The 22788-nt window shown below is 45.1% G+C and overlaps 1 protein-coding gene across 1 annotated transcript in view; it reads left to right on the forward strand.

Moving 5' to 3' along the window:
- Tmem150c (transmembrane protein 150C) overlaps nt 1-22788 on the forward strand; it is a 69756-nt gene that overhangs the window by 26237 nt on the left and 20731 nt on the right. The window lies entirely within an intron of this gene.

Below are 22788 nucleotides of genomic sequence, written 5' to 3' on the forward strand. Positions count from 1 at the left end.
AGATGGCAGAACCTACAGTCTCTGCACACACGTGAGATAGGTTACAGTGTCAAAGCCTATGTGAGTCTCTACACTCACATGTGTTAGGGTTACAGACATCAGAACCCACAGAATCATGGAGATGCTTGTGTTAGTGTGTCAGTCTGTTGTCTTTTCCTCTAAGGCAGGGGCTTGACTCCACTTGGAAGACACTTGGGAAAGGAAACATGAATGTAAAGGAGGCACAAAGGATAGCAAAGGAAAAGTGAATCCCACAAGCACATGCCAGAGCTCAAGGGCATGAGGAGGACCCATAGGATGCTGGGACTGGGTTGGTCCTTCCTTCCTCCAACTTCAATGCTGTGAGGGAACAGCTAGGGAGAACAGGGTGCCATCCACGATAAAGATAAGCTCATTTCTGGTGTAACTGTTAGAGAAGCTGCAGAAGGTCCAGAGGAAGGGGAGTAGTTGCAGATTCAACAGCTGTTCCATGTCAAAAGAGGGATGCCAGCAGACACACGATGATGTGTTAGCTACAAAACACATGCCCAACATTCCAAGCATAAAAGCCAAATGGTTTGCACTTAGAAATCATTTCACAATTATTTTTCAATATTATTCCAGCTGTTGCTGCTTCATCTTGTCCTCCAGATCTCCTGTATGGATGTTCCTTGTCCTCCACCTTTACCAGAAACATACAGAAGGGAATTATGAGGAACCTAATTCAGATGAGGCAAGTCAAACTGGTCTGGAGCTACCATGAAAGCCATGCGTCTGATTCTGAAATGCCAGACTACCAGAGGCTTAGTCACTGAAGCAAAAGATCAGAGATTCGGGTGATTTTCTCCTTTTCAAAAGTGATGCAAACAAGCAAGATGCAATATGAACTAGGTAATGAGAGAAACCCTTCACGGGTTAGCTGGCAGTGAACAGTGAGTGAGAACTACATGGGAAAGACATCCCTGGGAGCCAAAACTGCTCCTCCACGGACGACGTTAGTAACCGATGAAAGACAAAATTGTGTTCAGTATATTGTCTTACCAGGAGGATGGGCTGTGAAATGATTATCAGTGAGGAATGAAAGCGAAGTGTCTCATTTTAACTGATTAGCGCATCATCTAAGCATTAGAGTTAACAGAGAGCTTCTGGCAAGTGTTGTGTGTAACAAGGGGCCATAAAGTTTAGTAGAATGTACTGGTAAGAGTCCAAGAGCTTGGACCGTCTCCACCACTTCCAAGCTGCATGGCTCTGAGCAAAGCCCTAACGCTCAGGCCATTGTGGTCTCCTGTAAAGCTGGTCTGTGCATCACAGTTAAAATATGATGAATGAATAATGGACTCCATGTAAAGTGATTGGCAAAACCATTGCCAATAATTTGTTGTCGTCATGGCTAGGCCTTTTACTTTTATGGCTATTATTTTCCCAGGAAATGCTTTCCAGGAAGGTTGATTGCAAAGACTGTGTGGCTGGCAGGCCAGTTCGGCAGGTGGCCTTTGCGTTATCAGAACTCTCCTTTACTTATGTTTATGGTTCCTTTGGACTCAAATTTAATTTCCAGAGCCCAACCCCAAAAGTATCCCTGAGTTTTCCTGTAAAGTCTTTCATTTGTATTTTTGTTCAATGCCTGCTCTGCCAGGCCCTCGGACAAGCATGTAGATCAGTGGCTGGAGCCAGTACCACCCTGTCTGCTCAGGAGGTGGGTGACTGTGTTTGTGCACATATGCATGCCAGGTGGGTGACTGTGTTTGTGCACACACACAGGCCACTTGTGGAAAGGAGTGGTCGCTTGGCCACCTTGTCACTGAGTTGTTAGCCATGGAAAAGATGGCCTGTGATCTTCCACATCTGTGGTTGCCATTTTAAAACCGTAATCAGAAGCTGTTAGAAGTAGTGCTGCATGAGACAATGGACTGGGCCTCTCCCCGTGTTTGTTAATGAAAAACAAAGAGAGAAATGTTGTCCTTTAATTAAGGGACTGTTCTAAATTACTTTCTTCATCTTGATTACCACCAGGGTTTCATAAATCTTTATCTCCTGTAAATTTTCATCCTCATCCTCCCCTCCATCTTTAATTAGATTTTTCTGGTTTGTGGCCACTTGAATGGTGGAAATGATTGAACTAGACTTGAAAAACAATACAGTCCCCATGGCTTTAGTACTACATTTCTGTATTGATTAGCCCTGGCTGTACTCATTTCTACACGTATTTTACAACAGTCTACAGATCCTTTCAATGCAGTAATTTCTCCCTCTTTACCAAGCCTAAACTAACCTTAGTCCAAACGCATGAATTTCCTCACAACCGATGGAAGGATTTCCAGTCCCTGGAAGGGTTGCCTTAGCCCAGCTACGTCCTGGGATTAAAATGCCTCAAGTATCCTTTGCACTTTCTCCTCCTACTTCCAAACTAGTTCTCGAATTTAGACATCTCAGTGTCCAAGCTGCTGTTGCTTTGATTTGGGGCACCAGCTCTCCCCCCAGGAATGCTGCAGTAGCTTCCCTGCACCCACAGCCCCACAGCTGCCCTGGGACCCACCTTCTGGGGAAACCTGCCTGATTTCAACCCTGCTTTCCCATCTCCGTTCACAGCAGCTCTTTCTGCTCCACCTGGCAGGGGACTTCCTCGTTGGCCATCTTCAATGTCACTCAGCTCCCGGCAGAGCTTCACCTTGACTTGCCACAGACTTGGGAGCTTGCCTAATTTAGGGCAGGGTTTTTCCTTCTCATTGACATGTATCTGTGTCTGCCTCCTCTGGAGGCCTTCAGGACTCAGGGCTTACCTGCTTGGTAACCACCTTCCCCAACACCCAGCACAATTCCTAATCCAGGGAAGGCCCTGGATTATTCGTCCAATGACTGAAAGGACAATCTCCTTCTAGTGTGAGGGGCTCTCTCTATAATATATATACTAATCTATATGTAATGTGTAAGTATATATGCATATATAGTGGCTCTATCTATAATAAGGAAAGACTAATAAAGGCAATTACTTGATTTTTTCTGAATAAACTGGAGATGGATGTAGTTTGTTTACTGTTTGAAAGACATAGGATAGTCATTCACTGCTAAAGAATGAAATGCAGGGTTCCCAGAACCCATTACTTTAGAAATAGATATCTACTTGAATGTTGAATGCAGTGAATGTCTTGGGGAAAAGAAGAAGCTAGAGTTTTACACACACACACACCACACACATACACACACACGAAACCCACACTTAACAGAATGATAGGCTGGTGTAACTTACGTTCTACAACCTAGTTTTGGATTATGGTCATGTTTTTAGTTGTGCTTCAATAAAACTGGTGACCATGACCTGGACAAAGATTCCTTGCTTGACTAAACTTTAATCAGACTCCTGGGTGTTTTCCTAGGTCCGTCTGCACATATCTATAAAAATCTGGCTTAACAAGAGTCTCCCACCCTCTCTGTCTAGTAAGACTGTAGTCCTCCCCACCTCCCATGTGATGGGTAATTTCACTGTGAACTCGACTGGATGGAGAACCGCCCGGGAGACTCAGCTTTGAGCATGTCTGTGAGGATGTTTCCGCTGAGATTTACAAAGGGAGAGCCACCTGAGTGTGAGCATCCTGTGAAACGGGGTCCCGGATGGGAATAAAGGGTGGGGGGAAGAAGTTCCCGGAGCCAGTGCACCCAGCTCTCCACTTCCTGACTGCTGATACTACCCATTCCTTTGCTATGCCTTCTCCACCCGATGGACTGTCTCCTCTTACACCAGGAGCCAAATAAACTTCCATTCCTTCGATTGCTTTTGTGTGAGGCGTTTTGTCATATCAACAGTCAGCAGTACACCTCATGGACAGCTGATCATCCTGCTCAGGCCTGTGACAGGAATCCTGTCAGGAGCATTAGTGAGAACCGTGCCCCTGGGCGGGTCTTTGTCCATGGTACTTTCCACACACTGACCTCACTCTGCTCCTTTGTGTTAATCCACGCCTGCCTGTGACGGAGAGCAGGGTCCTCTCCCCACACCGCATACCTCATTGCAGGGGCCATTGCTCTCTGCCGTGTCTTACAGCTGCGTGCATCCCCGCCTCTGTGGACCCTGTCCTCACTGCTCACAGTCAGGATCAGTCACTCTGGCTGTGGCGTAGGCACAGAGCTTGGTCTTCAGCACACACAGCCATCCTTATCAGATTGCTTGGCGTGCAGGAATTGCTTGTGCTCACACTGGTCTCGCCTTCAACCAAATCTCATGCTTTTTTTCATCTTGCTTTTTATTTATTTTTTAATTTCTTTCTATTATTTTTTTGTGTGTATGGGTGTTTTGGCTGCATGTTTATCTGTGTACACACATGTGCCTGGTGCTTATGGTAGCCAGAAGAGGAAATCGGATCCCCTGGAACCAAAGTTACAGACGGTAGCGAACTGCCATGTGGATGTTGGGAACTGAACCCAGGTCCTCTGGAAGAACAGCTAGTGCTCTTAACTGCTGGGCTACCCCTTTAGCCCCTCATTTGCTTTTTAGAATCTTCTGTTTCCCATGCCCAGCACGGCATCTTTCCTGTATTCTCCATCAAATGTCTATGGGTGTAGCCTTTTCTGAAACTGTCAATAAAATATAGACTAAAAGACAAAAATTCCTGCCCTTGGACTTGTTGGGAATGAAAGGGTTTAAGTTAGAGATGGCGTGGGAAGTGACAGAGGACGAACGAGACTAAATTCAAAGAATTCAAATATAGACTGATTCTTTTAATTCCCCCTGATGGGGCTTCCATTCAAATATAGACTGATTCTTTTAATTCCCCCCTGATGGGGCTTCCATTCAAATATAGACTGATTCTTTTAATTCCCCCCTGATGGGGCTTCCATTTAGTGATAAAACGAAAACTCATGAATAGGATAAATAGGTTAAATACAGGACAGGATCCTCTGGAGGAGAGGGCATCAGGCTGCCAAAGGAAATTCTGGGGTCGAGGAATGGAAGTGCTTATAAGTAGAATGTCAGGAAAAGTGTTCCAAGGGCATCTTCATTTTGTAAAGTCTTGGGGCAAGGCAAGGGGGTTGGAGTAGAGAAGAGAGCTGAGACAGGCAAGAGCACTGAGGCAGGGCAAAGGGCACTGAGGCAGGGCAAGGGGCAGCCATGTTTCACATTAGGAGCAAGCACATCTTAGAGGGACAAGGCAGGGCTCTCAAACCCTCACCATGCAACCAGTGTAAGGAGACCAGGGTCTGAAGCCCCCTCCCAGGGTGGGGGATGGGGGGGCTGTAGGTAAAAACCAAGGATATGGGGATTTGAACCCTTATGCCTGGCAGGAGTGGAGCCTGGCATGTTTTATAGGTATCTTCCTGACTGCTGTGGAAAGCAGTGTTTAGGCGGGGACCTTAGAATTTCCTGAATCTAGGGATGCACAAAGATTGAGGTCTCTAAGATGACCTGAGAACCGCTATCACTGCAGGAGGGGCAAGGCCACCAGCCCTAACACACGCAGATAAAGGACATTATAGAGTTACATCCGGGGAAGGTCTAAGAGGGCACATGTGGAAATATTAATAGTTAATTATCAGGGATTTTTATTTCTCATTTTCCAGTTTTTACATCTGTGTGTATATAATCCACAAGTTCAGGTGGCACTAAGACCAAAATTACGAGGGCGTGAGGTCTCTGCCCTCAGTGTACACAAGGAAGCAAAGCGGCGGAGCGATGGCAGCAGGACCCCCACCCCCGTCCCCCCGGTCCACCCAAGGTCTAAACCCCTCACTCTCCTGACGGCAGCAGGACCCCCACCCCCGTCCCCCCGTCCACCCAAGGTCTAAACCCCTCACTCTCTAGAAGCTGCACCCTCTGGAGACCATAACGACAGCGCACTCTGGTGAACTCGTGGCCGGAATAGCGAAGCAGACAAGGCAGAACTAGTTGTTGTGAGAATTCTTTCTTGGGCGTTAACTCTGTGTAGAAAAACACACCCCGGCCAGCAGGTGAAGGGTTAAAATCAAACTCTGAATGATAGCCTGAAGGATGCCTTCACCCAGTTAAGACCTAGTAGATGAGTTGCTATTTTTTTTCTACTAAAAAAACAAACGAATATGCAAATTGCTACATGAAACCATGGAATGATGCTTTGCCACCTGTGTGTGTGGTGTCATGTTTGAGCCAGATTAAGAATGTCTCAGACAGCTGTCATTTATTTACGGTACAACTCAGAATCCTTCTGGCTTTTTGTTATTAATTAAATGTATTTATTTATTTTACATACAGCAGTTTCCCCTCCTTCCTCCCCTCTCTTTCCCTTCCCCCCTCCCTTCTGCCCCCCACTATCCACCCCTCCTCCATTTCTGTTCAGAAAGAGTCAGGCCTCCCAGGAAAACATGACATATCAGTTGAGGTAGGACCAAGGGCCCCCCCCTTGTATTAAGGCTGGGCAAGGCGACCCAGTATGAGGAATAGGTTCCCCCAAACCAGCTAAAGCATTAGAGACAGCTGTAATGGTATTTCATTTGTATTTTAATAAATAAAGCTTGCCTGAAGGTCAGAGAGTAAAACAGCCCCACTGATCAGACTTACAGACCAGGCAGTGGTGACACACACCTTTAATCCCAGTGGCCACACTAGTTTGTCATAGAAACTGGGCATTAGTGATTCATGCCTTTAATCCCAGCACTAGAGAGGAGTTTAAGACAGGAAGAGACAACTCTCACACACAGTCTCATTCTGAGATTCCTGGAGGCAGGATCACCATTTCGGACTGAGGCGGAGATAAGAGCCAGTGGCTGGCTGTTTTGATTTTCTGACCTTCAGGTTGAACCCCAATTTCCATCTCTGGATTATTATTAATCGTGCTACAGAACGCCCTTGCTCCCACTGCTGAGAGTCCCACAAGTAGGCCAAGCTACACAATTGTCACATGTATGTAGAGGGCCTAGGTCAGTCTCATGCAGGCTCCCTGGCTGTCGGTTCAGACCCTGTGAACCCAGGTTAGTTAATCTGTGGGTTTTCTTGTAATGTTCTTCACCCCTCTGGCGCCTACAATCCTTCCTCTCCCTCTTCCTCAGGATTCCCCACGGTCCACCTAATGTTTGGCTGTGAGTCTGTGCATTTGTTTCCATCAGTTGCTGGATGAAGCCTTTCTGCTGACAATTGCGGTGGACACCAATCTATGAGTACAGTAGAACATGGTTAGACATCATTACATTGACATGTTTTCCTCCAATTGTGTTTGGAGGAAAAATCAAGCTCCGGTCCAATCGAGCTCCATATGTCCCCATCCGAACCATCCTGCAACCTAGCTTCTCTGACTGTAACTTCCTACCTGCTCCTAGCCCCCACCAGGCCTCGGGCAGCCACCATTCCACTCCTTATTTCTATGTGATCAGCTGTTTTCGATTCCACGTGTGATAAGATCATGTGCTATTTGTCTTTCTGAGCCTGGCATTCCATCTAATACGATGGTCTTCACAAATTACAGACTTACAATTCTGAATAGTATTCCCTACCGGATGTACATTTTCTGCATCTTTATATCAGATGATGGACAGATAGGTTGTTTCCATGTCTTAGATATTGTGACTAGTTCTACAGTAGCCGTGGGAATGCAGGGCCGACTGGGCATGCTTGCTTCTTTTCCTTTAGAAAGAGTGATATCCTTGGGTTGTGCGGTTTCATTTTTAAAGGAATCCCCATACCATTTTTGCAGAATGGCTGCTAATTAGCATCCTCACAGTGCGCGGGTCCCCTTTTCTCCACATGCTGGCTGGCGGTTATCTTGTGTCTGTTGCACAACAGGAATCCTCACTGGAGTGAGGTGGAGCTGGACTCGCTGTAATTCTGATTTGCATTTCTGTGATGATTACCGGAACACTTTCTCTTACACCTGGTAGCTATTGCTACATCATTTTGAGGCATATCTCTTTATATCTATGGCCTGTGTTCGTGGGACTGGTTCTCCTTTGCTATTCTGGATAGTAAGTCTATTAAGTCGACTGGGCTATACTAGGTTATTCTGGATCTGACCCTTCTTCAGATGAGTAATTTGCAGAGATTTTCTCCCATTCTGGGATCATGTCTTCACTCTGTTTCCTTTGCTGTGTGCAAGCTCTTTGGTTTGATATGCTCTGTCTATGTAACCATTTGCTTTTGTTTTGGACAAGATCTCACTGTGTCACCCCAGCTGACCGGGATCTGCGATCATGGCGATCCCCCTTAACTCTGTCCCCCAGGCACTAGGTCAAGTCCCTATTCTTCACTGTCATTTCTTTCCAGAAAGCTAAGGCATCTGCTCAGAACTGAAGCAACTTTCCCCTTATACAGCACTGCTCTAACACACTGAGAGTTCTAATGGTTACATACCCATAGTCAGTGAATTCACCTTCATTTATCCTAGACAAGGAACAACTCCAAATATTAGGGGGAACCCAGCTTATCTGAATATGCAGTTAGTGTTCTGCGAATTGTTCTTATAAATGGATTACCCAATAATTGATGAGATTTTTTTCACGCCCACTCGTACTGGGACCCAGGTCTTGCATATGCTACCACTGAGCAAGCCCGTGATGGGAACTCCCTCAAAGTTAGTTTTAAATGTCACTTAGCACCGTGTGCATATACATGCCTGCTACTGTGTAAATGTCGGAAGAAAGCTTAGAGGAGCCAGTTCTTCCGCTGTGGAGGTAGGCTTAGTCATCAAGCTTGTACCAAAGCCTGTTTACTTCCTGAGCCATGTTGCTGGTCCCTCATGTGGGACCCCTAGGAAATATTCAATCTCTCAGCCTGTTCTTGGTAATGCTACCAGACTCTGTAGCCCTGCTGTAAAGGTGAACTATGCAGTCTCTGGGGAGGAGGGAAAGCAGTGCAGGCAAGCAACAGGATGAGAGAGGCTCTTGAGTATCCACCATTGAGAAACCAGACGATTAAATCACAGCAGGGGCAAAGGGAGGAGCTTGCTGCGCACACAGGTGTCACAGGAGATGGTCTCCACCCACCAGCCTTTGCCTAGGAGAGGAGGCGGATGTGGATATATGACCCACCTTCCTGGAGAAGTAGACAAGGCACTGAAAAGAACTTACATCTGAGCCGTGAAAGGGACAGCTACGTGATGACTACCCAGGAAAATAATCTTGATCTGTGCTTGTTTGAAAGGAAATGGTCCCCAAAGGGAGATGTTTCCTTGCTGGAAGCCGTATGTCACTGTGGAAGCAGGCTTTGAGGTCTCATGTATGTTCAAGTCATGTCCAATGAGTCAGACCACTTCCTGTTGCCTGTGAGTTAAGATGCAGAGACTCTCAGCTCCTTCTCCAGCACCATGTCTGCCTGCATGCTTGCTTTGTCCTACCATGAGGATAATGGACTAAATCTCTGAAACTGTAAACTGCCACCCCAGTTAAATGTTTTCCTTTATAAGAGTTGCTGTGGTCATGGTGTCTCTCCACAGCAATAGAAACCCTAACTAAGACAGAAGTTGGTACCAGGGACTGGGGTGTTGCTGTGATAGAACTGACCTTTGTTTGAAGGAATATGGACCCTGGGATCGTGGATTAGAAAACCAGTTGAATGCTTTAAGTCCTGCTCAATGGGCCATCCTACTAGGAACAGGGACAGCAATGCTGAGTGTGATTTGAATTGTGGGGGTCTGGATCAAGAAGTTTCAGAGGAGAAGTATGTTAGCATGTAGACAAAAGACCTGTCTTGTGATAGTTTGGGGAGGAAGTGAGTGTTTTTTGCCCTTGTCTGAAGAGTCTGCCTGAGCCTAAAGTGAAGAGTTGTGGATTGGTTCCACTGGCAGTGGAAATCTCAAAACAGCCTAGTATAGACTCTGTTGTGTGATTACTAGAGTTGACTCTGATGAAGATTTATAATGAAAAGGAGGGAACTGAGCAAATAAAATACAAAATGATTGTGAAAAGAGGCACAAGAAAGTGGAATAGAGCTAATCCTGTGTTCAAGGAGATAAACAGGTTAAGAAATTGAACTAAGGGAGTGGTGATCTCAAGGCAAGATCCCACCCAGTCAAGTTTCCAACTTATTAAAAGGGATTAAAGAAAAATTTAGAGCTGGGCATGATGGCACACGCCTTTAATTCTGGCACTCCAGAGGCAGAGGTTGCCTGACTTTGAGGCCAGCCTGGTCTACAGAACAAGTTTCAGAACAGCTAAGCTTAGGCAGTGAAGAAAACCATGGAAACCAGAAAGCTGATGAAGATGCAATTGAAGAAGAACGGGGCCATGTTCCAGCCCCAGCAAGTGGCAGAGCTTGGCAGCTTTGGCCGCAAGGTTCTGGCTTTAGAGTCAAGGATGGAAGAAAGGAGTTATAGAATTTGCCTCCACAACTAAGGAAATCTGCTGAGGCCAGGCATGTGTCATGGATGTCACTGAATGGAGACCCAAAGAGGCCATTGCATGAAGCTGTGAAGGTGAAGCCTGGAATTGCCTTGGAGACCCCAAGATGTTGGCGATGCCAGAACAGAGAGATGACTGCCGAGGAGAGCTGCGGACAGGGAGTGGAACCAGCTCAGGAGAAAGAAGCATGCTGCAGTCAACAAAGCTGAGTGGAGTTGGAGATCTAAAGAGTGTTTTGACATCAGACATGGAGATGCAGAGTTTGGAGTTTGCCCAGTGAGTTTTTGATCTTGCTTTGATCCAATATTTCCCCATTATGTTCTGTAGTGATATTTTGCTTGTGTTTTATCAAATAAAGCTTTCCTGAAGATCAGAGTGCTGAACTAAGACACTAGAGGCCAGGGGGTAATGTCTCACACCTTTAATCCCAGTACTCGGGAGTCCCACGCCTTTAATACGAGCACTAGGGAGGTGGAGACAGGCAGGGATTTGACTGGGCGAAGAGAGGAATATACGGAGGGAAGAGACAAGAGCTCACTGCAATTTGAGGTTTGGTGGAGGCAGTTGCAGTCTGAGGATGAAGTCTGAGGACACAGTCTGAGAACAGGATCGCCCCTTCGGTCTGAGCATTGGTAGAGGAAAAGGTCTCTCTAGTGGCTGGCCGCTCTGCTTCTTTGATCTCTCAGCTTTCGCCTCCTACCATCTGACTCCAGGCTTTTATTTATTTATTGAGAACAATTAGAATTCATGCTACAATGCTCTTCTCCCTGAGTTTTGGAATGATAATACACATCCTGTGCCATTATGTGTTGGAAATATGTGATCTGCTTTTTGATCCTGGTTTTATAGCAGATTACAGTTAAGAGATTGCATGAATTTCAGAAGAGACTTCGAACTTTAGACGTTTAAGTGAGCTTGAGTCTTTTATCCTATGGGGACTTTTGAAGTTGGATTGAATGCATTTTTGCATTATGATATGGCTTCAAGCCTTTGGAGGCCAGGTAATGGAATGTGGTGGTTTGAAAGAAAATGGCCCCCAAAGGTAATGGCACTAAAGAGAGGTGTGGCCTTGTTGGAGGAAGTGTGTCACTGTGGAGGCGAGCTTTGAGGTCTCTTACATGCTCAAGCAATGCCCAGTGAGTCAGATCACTTCCTGTTGCCTGTGACTCAAAATGTAGGGATTCTCAGCTACTTCTCCAGCACTGTGTCTGTCTGCACGACACCAAGTCCCATCATGTTGATAATGGACTAAACCTCTGAACCTGTAAGCCACCCCAATTAAATGTTTTTCCTTTGTAAGAGTTGCTGTGGTCATGGTGCCTCTTCACAGCAATAGAAACCCTACCTACAACAAGATCCATAGCCTCACCATCTACAAATTACACCACCCCACCATCTACAAATTACATCACCCCACCATCTACAAATTACGTCAGTGATGAAACTCAGTCTTCCCCCTGCCTCAGAGGGGTCTTGAGTGCATCTTGATGCAGAAAATATTTGACAGTAGGGAAAGGATCCGTGTGTTTATGAGATCTTTGTGAGAACGGGACTGAGGGCTCCTCTTGATGAGTGCTTGTCTAGTATGGACCTTCCTTTAATCCCCAGCATCACATAAACCAGGTGTGGTGGTGTGTGCCCGTAATCTCAGGACTTGGGAGGTGAAGGCAGGATGATCAGGGTTCAAGGTCACCTTGACTATGTAGCAAGTTTGAGGCTAGCCTGGGCATCTCTCTCTAGGAAAAAAAAAACTGAAAAAAATGCGTATATAAAAAAAATTAGACATTGTTAGCTCAGGAAGTCATTCCCTGGCCTCAGTTCTACCACAGACATGAGGAAACTGCCTAGTCACTCCAGTCTCTTGGATGTCACCTAATCCCCAGGCAAGGCAATGTTAGTATCACCAACGAATGATAGAACTTTCCAGGTAGGTCATGAACAGGGTGACTCTGCCATTTGATGAGAGTTTGGACTTCAGCTCCAAGTGTATCTGAGTGTATTGCTACCATAAAAGATCCTGCAGCTGCAATAAGAATCTAATGACACGATAGCTTTGAAACAGGAGGACTTTTTATTTTATGTAGCATAGGGGATGGAGGTTCCGAATCAATCGGAGAGGAGGGTTTGATAACAGCGAGGTCATCTGCAACATAGCATCACCTGCATTGGTGGCCGTTGTCTTAGATCAGAGGGGATACATGAGAAATCCCTCTTGTTTGTCCCCTATTGGTAAGGAATTAATCATGCAGCCATACCACATACAGCCGGGCAGCTGTATGCCTACCTGTTCTCCTAACAGAGCGGAAGAAGCAGGAAGCTGACATCCATAGACAGCGGGCAATCTCTGCCACAGCCAACTCCCCTGCCTCCCAGCAAATCTCTGCTTCTTATACGGTTCCACCGTTGTAACTGGGGTGTAAGCCTGAGTGTAGACGGTGGGTAACTTGGCATTTAGTTTAGAGTTTGTTAGACTTCTAAGAACTACCTCTAGGCTCGCTGAGTAAAAGGGCTTTCCGTGCAGCCTGTCAGCTTGAGTTGGATCCCCAGAACTCACATAACAGCAGGAGAGACTCCACAAATGCCATGGTGTCTGTGCATGTGTGCACACACACGTTATACACACAATAATATATATAAAACAATCGCATCTGCCCTGGGTGGAAAGGACAGTGTGTTACCCAGAAACGGTTACTTTCGAATGGAAACGCTTACTGTATTCATGAAATACAAACACCCATTCCCTAACTCCACCTGACAACTAGCACCTACTTTCTCTTCGCTCCACTGTCTCTGTTGGTTCCACTTTGCTACCCCATAAGTGAAATCATACAACATTGTCGTTTAGTTCATGGTATGGCATTTGTCAGAATTTCCTGTTTGGACTGGCCTTGCTCTTGTGACAACCCTCCTGAGTGCTGGGATTGTAGTGTGAGCTACCACCATGCTTGCTTTGTTGCTGTTTGTTTTGGTTTTTGTTTCATTTTTCCTTTTTAAAGCTAAACAATGTTTCATTGTATGTAAAGTGCCACTCTTTGCATCCACTGATTGGAGCTTGGGTTGTTTCTGTCTTTGGCTGATATAATGTCTGTTGCTTTAAGTATTGGATTACACTTAGTGTGCCTGGTTTTACTCCTGTGGTTTGTGTCCTTTTCTCTGCTGTGATAAAATTCTATGACCAGGAACAATTTAGAGAAGTGTTTATTTTTGGCTTACAGGTCCAGAGGCAGAGATTTGTGTCAGGATCAGGAACACGAGCGCATTCATGCATGCCGGTGTGTACACAGGCCACAGGGGAGTCAGATCTCCTAGAGCTGAAATTGTGAACTGCCTGATGTGGGTGCTGGGAACTAAACTCAGGTTCTCTGAAAGAGCATCCGCAGCGCTCCTAACCACTGAGACATCTGTCCAGTGTTTTGAAGTGTACCATTCAAAGGCGGTGACTAAGTCATAGAGCCATGCGGCTATCACACCTTATTCCTAGCTTTTTTATTTCTCTGTTGAACAATTTTAAGTCAATTTTATTGGGTGACACTTGGTGTCTAAATACTTTGGTATTTGTCTCTAGAAATTAGGACCCTTGCCCCACTGTCGTGGATGGCTTCAGCATCCTTTGGAGAGAGGGAATTTCCTCACAAAGCCCCACTGGCAAGAGAAGCTCCTTCTAGTACAGGTCACTTGCCCCGGTACAGCGGGAGATGGGTGGAGAGAGTTTGGTGCTGTACCGACCTGTAATGAGGACTTCTGGTTGACTTTCACAATGTTTGCAGAGCAGTGGAGTTGGAAGCTTGGTGCTTTCACGAAGGACCCATTCTCTTCACCTTCTATTCAGCTGTCCTCAATATGGTGCCTTGGGTCCTCATATATGTTGTCTCGTGGTTACAAGATGGATGCCATGGCTCCAGCTGCCGTGTTTTTACTACACTGTCCCAAGTGAACAGAAGGAACATATATAGAAAGGGTTTTCCCTACTGAGGATGCAACCCCTTCCCATCTGCTACCCAGCAGACTTCCTTTTGCATGTCAGTGACCAGGATCAAGGGAGTCTGGAACGGTATCGTCAAAGGAAAACGAGGTAGCTATTCGGCCTAACCAACCATGACATATATGGTATCCTTGGGAGAAGCACATTGCTGTCCCAAATAAAATGGTACTTCTCTTGACTAAGAAAACCAAAAGTTATATCCTCCACATATGGGCAGTGTCTGTTCTCATTCTTAAACATATAACCGAATTGTGAGAGGCTGTGGCATGGAGACTCTGAGGTCGTATTTAATCTCTGTGCTAGTGGAAGGGAAGTTGGGGATTCTCCTTTGGATGGCATTGGCACAATGAGATGCATCTATTTCTGAGAAAAACAATCCTCCGGGCCATGAGTCTAGGAGGGCCCTGTAGTCATCTGCTGGGTGAAATTAGAAATCAAGAAAATGGCGGAGAGAAACACCACTGCTGTTTCTGTCTAGGGATCATCATATTTGGGGAAAGGCAACATTTTATAGAAATCCTTCACTATACACATTTTTTTGCCAGCATTCTTAAAAACATCATTTTGTGGTGGAGCCTGACCTTGTGGATTTAATGATGCTGTTTATGCTGCTGGTCAAGACAAGTCATCATAGACTCTGAAGGGGACACCAGGTCACCTAACTCTTGTGGTGTCCAAAACTTAGGATGCAGTAAAAACAATTTATGTCAGGACTGGTGACTTAATAGTTGGCTCCTTTTCCTCATGCTGCTTTGCATCTCAGAGTCTATCAAAATTATAGAAAAAACAAACAGTCCTTGTCATTCTCACTTATGATTGCCAGTGGATTTCAACATGATATAAGCCCTCCACATTTGCCCATAACCCGCCTGGCAGAGGCTCCCAGGAGGCTCCTGGTTCATAGACACTGTGACGGTCCTGGCCATTAGTGGGTGGCTCATTCATCTTTTGTGCTCCACATCAGCTGGCCCTGCGAGTGTATGAAAAATCGCTGTGGGAAGGGGCTCATCTCCTGATAAACTGCCAAGTGAAAAAAGATAAGAAAAAAGATAAGTGGTGCTTGCACCTCGCCCCTTGCTGTGCAGCCCTCCTGGCACACAGATTGGGTAAGTGTGTACATCACTCACACTTGCGGAATGACATTTATTGGAAGAGAACACATGGCAAGACGCGCAGAACTGGCAGTGCTGACTCTGTGCCATGTGGCCATCTGGGTAACAGCTTAGCAAGTCATTTCGATAAATAATGCCATTTGGAGGAGCGTTTCAAACCAAAGCTGAGGGCCAGAATCCTTTCAAGAAGGTTTTTTTTTTTTTTGCAGTTTTGGCTCATACCCTCCTTTTGTCAAAGACTCGTTAGGTCACATTCCTATTATGCTCAGCTCTTTGGGGCCAGGGGAACATTCATGCCTGGATTTTCACTGTGAAATACTAATGGAAGATTAACACCAGCAGAGCAAATAACACACAGAATGAAAAGAATCACAGTGTATTATACAAAGATAAGGTTCTTTTTTTAGACTTATTATTTTCTTTTCTGTGTATGAGTGCTTTGCCTTCATGTGTGTGCATACCATGTATGTGCCTGATGCCCATAGAGGCTTGAGATCTCCTGGAGCTGGAGTCACAAATGGTTGTCAGTCACCGTATTGGTGGTAATTGAACCAGGGTCCTCTGCAAAAACAGCAGTGCTAGAAGCCACTGAACCATCTCTCCAGCCCTAAATAAAATTCCTAGGAATGTGGAATATCTCCTCTTTCCTTGAAGAGGCTTCTTTATTTAGCTCAGGAGAAGGAAACTTACCCTTATGTCTTAGTTAGGGTTACTTTTGCTGTGACCGAACACCATGACCAAAAGTAACTTGGGGGGGGTCCATTCTGCATATATGTTATATAGTATATGTTCCATATAACAGTTCATCATTAAAAGCAGTAAGGGCAGGAACTCAAGCGGGGCAGGGTCCTTGAAGGCAGGAGCTGACGCTGAGGTCATGGAGGAGCTGTCCACTGACTTGTTCCTCGTGGCTTGCTCAGCCTGAATTCTTACAGCACCCAGGACCACCAGCCCAGGGCTGGCACCACCTACAATGGGCTGCGCCCTTCCCTGTTAATCACTAATTGAGAAAATGCCTTAGAGTAGGATCTTAAGGAGGCATTTCTTCAACTGAGGCTCCTTCCTCTCTGATGACTCTAGCTTGTATCAAGTTAACACAAAACCAGCCAGCATATCCTACCAGTAAACGAGTGAAATTTTATTTTTATTTAAAAATAGTTATTTACTATTAATATGTGTATGTGCACATGCATGCAACATATATGTGGGTTGTAGCATGGCACGTTTGTGGAGGTCAAAGGACAGTTTTTGAACTTGATTCTCTCCTTTCTATCTTTACTTGAGTTCCAGGGATTTAATTCAGGTTTCCAGGTTTGCACAGCAAGCGCCTTTTCCAGCTAAGCCGTTTCTCCAGCCCTGGTGATGTCATCTAATGTAACTGGAGCAATGGACCAGTTTGTGTTCAGGAAATGTGGAAGGATGGAAGGCAGAGAACCACCTCTCAGTCTTTGTTTCAATTCTGAGGATGCTACCATGTGTAGAAAGCTACATGCTGCCAAAATGTGTATTCTGTGCCCCCAGGCGCTTGTTACCTAAGACCCTATCCAAACTAATTTGCTCAAATTAGGGGAACTTTGTAAAGTCACAATCACAGCTAGACACAGTGGCCCATGTCAATAGCGCAGCACTGGAGAAGTCGAAGCAGATGTCTGAGGTCAGTAGGGGCTTCATTCTTAGACACCACTGGGGGAAAGCTGCAGGAGTTGGTTTATCAGGTCTGTTACTGCACTCCCTCTCTGAGGCTCTTAGTCAAGTTCATTTCCTGAACTGGCCCTTGGTCCCAAGTAGCACAGTCGATCTGGATCATCTTCTGGGCCCCACAGAACTCCAACACCAAGACCAGAGCACATCGCTTGTTCATTTATGGGAATTCTCTGGTCACGTTGTAGGCTGAGTGTGAACCGAAAGAGGACTAGTAGATTCTCCGGAACAAGAAAAGAGGTGTGTGTGTAACAAGGTGTACCAGGGAGGCAGACAGAACCGAAAACATGATTTGTCACATGGGACGCTGACAGGTCAGTGAAGCCGGAAGTTGGTCTTGAGCTTCTCCTTGTAGTCTTCTGAGCTCTAGAGGTTCCTGACAACTAACAGGGTCTTTGCAAAAGAAAGGTGAGTAGGGAGATGGGGTAAGTAAGGGGACTTTCCCTCTATATGCAACACACACACCATACACACACCACACACACACCATACTCACCTACATACACACATACCACACACACATCCCATACACACACACTACATACACACACACCACATGCACACCACACACACCATACATACACACACCACACATATACACACCAAACACATATACCACACACATACACACACCACACACACAAGCACCACACACACACCACTCTGGTCTTAAGCATACCTGTTAGCTACCAGAAGAACATGGTTCTACTGTGTGTCTGATTTATGTCTTTCGGTGTAAGAATCTTTTTCTGTGACTTCATCTGACTTAGCTCATCACATGTTTCTCAAGTTTTATCAAAGTAATTTATAAACTGTTGAGGATCTAACCACATTCAATAAAACAGTGGAGACTTGCAGTTTTAAAAGAAAAAATAACAGATCACAGATTTCAGTATAAAATCATAAACCTTTAGTAAAAAGGACATGGGGGGAAAATCTGAGATCAAGGGATAATCGAGAAGTTCCTAGGTTTGACAGTTTAAAAGGGGTACCTATAAAAAGAGAACTGGGCAGGTTAGATTTTGTGAAAAGCAGAATTTCTTGCTTTGCAAGTGACACACACCCGTGTCCCTGCACATGTATGTACAGATGTGGGCATTCATGCATGCTACACACAGACAGACATGCACACCCCACATACACAAGCATCTTGTGAAGCGCCATTCAGTGATGAGAGGTGGTCTTTTAAATCGATGGTTGTGGACCTTTAATATGCAAAAAAGGGAAATTACTTTATACTTTATAATTTTAACTCAAAATGGGCCAAAGCCCTAAACAGGAGGAGCTAAAACAAAACTAAACAAAACAGTGAGAAGGAACGAGAACAAAAGACCTCACGACACTGGACTTGGCAATGATTTTGGACATCTTTAGAAAAAAGATGAATTGGACATCTTCAAAATTAAAAAACACGTGTGCCCCTAAGGATACTATCAACAGTGAAATGGAGAAGTTTGGGTACATCTAGGAGATTAATATCCAGGACATGGGAGGAACGATAACACAATTGAAAATGTGAAGAAGGGGCTGTAGATGAAGCTCGGTGGGAGCGTGCTTAGCCAACATGCACAGGGGCCTAGTGTCAAAAACCAAAAAAGTACAAACTAAGTAGACATTTCTATAAAGATATACAAATAACCAATAAGTGTATGACCACACAAATCTATGAAGGTGGGAAATTTACATAAAACTAACAGTAAAACTGTGAAAGGGGTCGATATGGGCTGGTGAGATCTGGATAGAGGTGAGGGGTCATGGTAAGGTCAGTTACTAGTTGATGATGGTAGACATTGGTATGCAGGGATTTGCCGGTGGGGAGACAGCATGATGAATGGACAGGGTTGCACTGTATCATTCCTTACAGTGAAGTGAATTTGTAATCATCTTTAAAGGGAAGGAATGCATAGTCTACGTGAAATCCTTTGGAAGATGCACCAGGGTGGTTCTGCTGCAAGCTAGTAATACAGTCGTGCATAGACATCTCCCAAGGCATCTCTTCATGCTAAAAGGGTAATTTTCATCTAACCTCAGGCGGGATAGAGAGAATGTTTCTATAACTTAGACATAAGTTGTCCTAGGAGAGTTCAACCAGTAAAAAATAAAAACGGTTTAGAGACCTTGGCCACATTAGGTTTTTCTAAAGCAAAACAAACAACTGACACGATGAAAACAACATGCCCTGGATGGGGAGGGGACCTGAGAGCCCAGCCTCTGGGAGGTTCGGCCAGAAAGGCTGCATTAGGGCCAGCCTGCTTCAAACCAAACCAACAAAAACACAAACAATAACAGAAAACAGAATGGAAAGGCTAAGGAGACGGCTCCGCAGGTAAAGTGCTTGCCATGCAACATAGGGACCTGGGTTTGGATCCCCAACGCCCAGGTGACAATCCAGGCCTGGGAACACTCTCCCCTGACCCCAGCACAGGAGTGGAGTGAGGGCACAGAGACAGGCAGATCCAGAGCTGGTCAGCAGTCTAACTGAAATAGTGACCTTGGGTTCCGGGAAAAACCCTGTCTCCAAAAATAAGGTGGAGAGCAACAGAGAAGACACAGATGTCAGCCTGTGGCCTTTGCGTGTGTGTGCACACGTTGGCACTCCCCTGTACCACACGTAGAAATCACCAAGAGCACATCTGTGGCTTAGTGGAAGAGCATACCCCATCACTAAAACCAGATAAAGCCACAGGAAGGCAGACCTTAAACATTAAGAGGTTAAGAGGGTTTTTTTGTTTTGTTTTGTTTTGTTTTGTTTTTGTTAAGTCATTTGAATGAAAAAAATTATACCAGAAAAGCTATCAGTGCCTTTCTAGAATAAGTGCTACTTGGAGAAGAAAGTCTAGTCCTGATCGTGCTCTGCAGACAGGAGCTCAGTCCCAACACATGGACTCATCTGCTCAGTCAGTCCAGTCACAGCACTTCTAGAACAGGATTGTATGTAAGACTCTTAGCCTGCACCGTTGACGGTCCGCAACATGACCCTATAAAGCAGAAATTGCTCTTAGTTAAACTAAGGTGTAAGAGGTGGGATACGATAAGAGATCGTATCGCTAGTGGCTGACGTGGGTTCACATCCTGGTCTGTCCATGGCATTTCTGTCCTACTTCATCTTCCAAGGAAATGATGGCAGCCAGCCAGTTTGTTGCCATGTTCCTAGAGGTGGCTTAACTCTTTTTACGTACCTCCCCGCTGCCAAGCTCTGATTTCCCATAGTCCTAGCAGAGGAGTCAATGCATCGGCTCCTTTGACTGTTCTGTTTCTCACCGTGTGTTTGCAGGTTGGTATTCTGATTTTATCAGCCATCTCCTGCAAGCATGGTGAATGTCTTTTGTGCTGTCTTGGTAGATTGTCTGTGCTGTTTAAGCTCACCAAAGAACTGACTCAAGACGGTTGATCTCAAAGCATTCTTCAGACGCTCCTGCCCTGGGTCAAGCTGCTCCTTGTCTCTGGAACAGGTTGAAAATAGAACAAAATCGCTTCAATTGCAAAGTGGAAGCATTGTGCCTTTGAGAGCAACTACAAGGCTGCTGTATCTCATAGCCTAAGACGCCTGTAGAGAATGGCGAAGGGGAATCTTCCTGACTCTGCCACCACCATTTAACAGGGCTTCCGCAGCCGATTTTTGCTGGGTGTCGTAAACATCCATTGGAAGGTGTCTGCGTCTTCTTACCTCTCTATCTGCTCCTTGGGCTCTTCCCAACCAAAAGCACTGTGATAGTAGACCTGTCTTCGGACTATGAGAAACATAAAAGGCTTTTCATTGTCCTGTGTTTTCTGGGACTTGCTGGGAACTTAGAAAGTTTCGTAGTCTAACAGTATGCAGACAGGCAATACTAACTTATGGGATTATGCTATATGTGAAGTTAGGATTCAACTCTCTTTTAATATGATAAATTAACTTGTTACTGTCTCATAGTGTGAATAATAAAATAAAGGGGAATCAGTAAGTACGGGGGAAAGAGATGTTGGAAAGATGTAAGAATCGAAATGCTCTTAGTAAAGATGGACTTATGCTTGGGGCTTAAGACGGCAGATGCTTTCCAGAAGATGGAGGGAAACTGGAAAACCTAAGCAAGTCACACAAGCTCTAATTAAGTTATATAAGACATCGGAAAATGAGACTCAGAGAGCAAGATTTATTTACTTAAAAGTATTTGGTAAATATTTTTATTTAGCATTGTACTCAGATTTAAATATTGCACACTAGCTGGAAGTGCCACACCGGGGTAACTGACCGTCTGTCTCTTTAGTAAACACACTTGGAGACTCGCCTAATGGGGAAGGAGGAATTAAAAGGGACATTCTGCCCCTTGTTCTCCAAAGTCAACTAGGTCCCTAGGACTGGAAGACCTCCATCAGATTATCCCATATCTCAGTGAGTCACCTGCTTTTTTGTTTGGGGAAGCCATGGAGATGGCATCGGGTAGACTCTAGCCAGTCTCCGTTCTACAAAGAAGAAGCTCAACACGGAGAAAAACTTTCCTCCATGGTTCCAGGTAAAGCCATTGCCAAACAGGGCTTGACCTAAACCTCACAGCAATGGAAGAGCTGGCAACAGAGGAGCCAGGGACTCCTCCTAAGCAACGCTAGGGACCAGACCTCCAACTAACCTTAACAAAAAATAAATACAGTGGTTGATATTTAGCCTCCTGTATGGTCTTAGACACACGTAAGAAAGTATCACCAAAAGTAAGATTATTAATAATAATGCAAAACAAACAAATAATAGGTCAGGCCTTACCTCTTCTTTTTCTTAGCTGTAACACATTGCTGTTTTTATATTACTGGTAATTCTGCTTTTGCTTCCTTTCCTTTGCACAATCAGACTAAGGCCACGTCAACATCCCCACCACAATGGTCAAAAGCCTTAAGACTGGAGATCTAGGTCTCCTTTGGAGCCTGTCCTGGCCTCAAACTCACAAAGATCCACCAGCCTCTGTCTCTCGAGTGCTGGGATTAAAGGCGTGCACCACCACTGCCCGGCGACTGTCTGGATTTTATGTACTCTTTACAGTTTGTTCACACCCAGATAGTCCTGGAACCATCTATCTTGTCCCCTTGGTCACCCTCCAGTGCCAGAAAGTCAGCTGAATGGAGACACTTATTGTGTGATTTTTTTTACTCTTTTGGATTTTTTTTTTGTGTGGGGGGAGGGACTCACCACTCAGCTCCTAAATAAAGCACACAGATAGGCTTATTCTTAGCTATGAATGCCCAGCCTTAGCTTGGCTTGTTTTTGACAACTTTTCTTAATTTATTCCAACTACCTTTTGCTTCTTGGCTTTTACCTTTATTTCTGTATACCTTTCGTTACTTTTTTCTCCTTGCTGTGTAGCTGGGTGGCTGGCTCCTGATATTCTCTTCTCCTGTTCTCTTGTTTGTTCCTCCTCATTCTCCTGGCTTCTCCCTCTATTTATCCTCTCTGCCTGCCAGCCCCACCTATCCTTGCTCCTGCCTTGCACTGGACCATTCATCTCTTTATTAGGACCATCAGGTGTTTTAGACGGGCACAGTAACAGCTTCACAGAGTTAAACAAATAAAGTGTAAACAAAAGCCACACACCTGAAAATAATGTTTCCCAACAGACACTGAACTGTTTTACACCCCCAGTATCAGCTAGAATAATCAGATTGATTCTGTGTCCATCTCCTAGATGATTTTAGGGTCTTAACTCTTTAGAGGAGAGCAATAAGTAGCTAGATAATTACTAGCAGGGTTGGAAG

Source organism: Chionomys nivalis, chromosome 6, assembly GCF_950005125.1.
Source record: "Chionomys nivalis chromosome 6, mChiNiv1.1, whole genome shotgun sequence".
Classification (NCBI taxonomy): Eukaryota; Metazoa; Chordata; class Mammalia; order Rodentia; family Cricetidae; genus Chionomys; species Chionomys nivalis.